Genomic DNA, 1,774 nt, shown 5'->3' on the forward strand with positions numbered 1-1,774 from the left:
ATACGGGATTTCAAATAAAATGGGTCAGTATTAAAATAATTTTAAATAAAATAAACTTCAAACTGGGTTTATATCAAAGACTATGGTCTATACCAACTGAATGAAAAATCGCTCTCACGTGGAGAAAATGTGTGGCTCTTAAAAGAGCCTTTGGTTTGAAGAGAAACTTTTCTCGGTTTACTTGGTCTTGGCGGGTTTCTCGGTCTTCTTGGGCAACAACACGGCCTGAATGTTGGGCAGCACGCCGCCCTGAGCGATGGTCACGCCGCCAAAAAGCTTGTTCAGCTCCTCGTCGTTGCGCACCGCCAGCTGCAGGTGTACGGGACTTTTTGTTGTCCCGAGCGGCGTTTCCAGCCAACTCCAGGATCTCAGCGGTGAGGTACTCGAGCACAGCGGCCAGATACACCGGAGCACCGGCACCGACGCGCTCGGCATAGTGGCCTTTGCGGAGAAGCCTGTGAACCAGTGTTGCCAACTAATTTTCAGGGGAAGTTGCTAAAGGAAGTTCGATTTGTTGCTAAAAGTTGCTAAATGACATTGTGATGTAATTGCGTGATGACGTCATTACGTCATCACGCCGCAAAATTGTGTCACTACATTAAAAACAAATATATTTTTATGTTAATTTAGATTTGTTCGTAAAATAATATAAATGCATAATATAATGTTAAAATATAAATAACTTTTTATATACAACATTGAATTATTGAACACTTGCACATTTTTGAACGATTACAAGTCTTGTTATTAGCTAGTAAACTAGTAAAACTACACATTCTGAACAATTATAGTTTTAAGCAGTGTATTAGTAGTCAGTATGCTACACTCTAAGAAAAGAATTCACAGGTTTTTACCTGCATTTTAAATTACGCACTGTATTTTGTGTTTTGGGTTACAACGGATGATGGATAACGGATAATGTCCTGGAAAATTACTAGTACCTTTTCCATTTTTCTAGATATTTTTCTTAGTGTACTAACTGGGGGACAATAGCTATTGCTACTTTATTTAGATTTGAGACTTTTTAGTGTAGAGTTTTGGAGACAACGTTATTTAAAACATTTAGGCCTACTTTTAAAAGGGAACTGCAGCCCAGCTCTGGAGGAGCGAGTCTCGGCTTTAGAGCGAGCCTTTCCTCCAGTTTTACCTCTTCCACTCATTGTGATAACAACCACTACAACACAGCTCAAATAAAGAATGATAATACAGAAAGCTGCGACGTTACTTTTAAAAGAAAGCGTGCCAGTGTCCTATTGGCTGGAGTGTGAATACGTTCCAAGCCAATCAGTGAACTTCCCTCCGAACTTCAAACCCCACCCTCTTCCTGCTGCTGCCAACCCTCAAGCACAACGTTAACCATGTTCACGAGCTTCTTTATTGTGTACCTGTATTTATTTTTCTATGTATTCCTTTATTTTTACGTATATACATTTTTGACTTTATGTAGAACACTTTCAATTACCTTTGTGTATTAAATGTTACATCAACCTGTCTCGCCTATTATTTATTTTATTAGTTTTAAGCATAATAAAGTGATTCAAGATGAATGTCTTACTTGAGACAAGGTTGCGTGTATCTTTCATCTAATTTTGTGTATTAACCAGGGGCGGATCTACCGGGGTGGCAACTGCCACAATAAGAAAAAGCTGTGCTTCATGTGGTACTTTTCAGCCGCGGCGATGAGAGAGTAATGCAAAATAATGTCAAAAACACGTCTTTTAAAGGGGTCATATGTTGCTGCTAAAAAGAACATTATTTGGTGTAATGAAATGTG

At 39.0% G+C, this 1,774-nt stretch overlaps 1 pseudogene; it reads right to left on the bottom strand.

Moving 5' to 3' along the window:
• LOC107686743 (histone H2A-like) overlaps positions 1-1,160 on the bottom strand; it is a 5,500-nt pseudogene extending 4,340 nt beyond the window's left edge.
• Between the last annotated feature and the right edge of the window lie 614 nt (positions 1,161-1,774).

The sequence above is a fragment of the Sinocyclocheilus anshuiensis genome, unplaced genomic scaffold, assembly GCF_001515605.1.
Source record: "Sinocyclocheilus anshuiensis isolate Anshui unplaced genomic scaffold, SAMN03320099.WGS_v1.1 scaffold1717, whole genome shotgun sequence".
Classification (NCBI taxonomy): Eukaryota; Metazoa; Chordata; class Actinopteri; order Cypriniformes; family Cyprinidae; genus Sinocyclocheilus; species Sinocyclocheilus anshuiensis.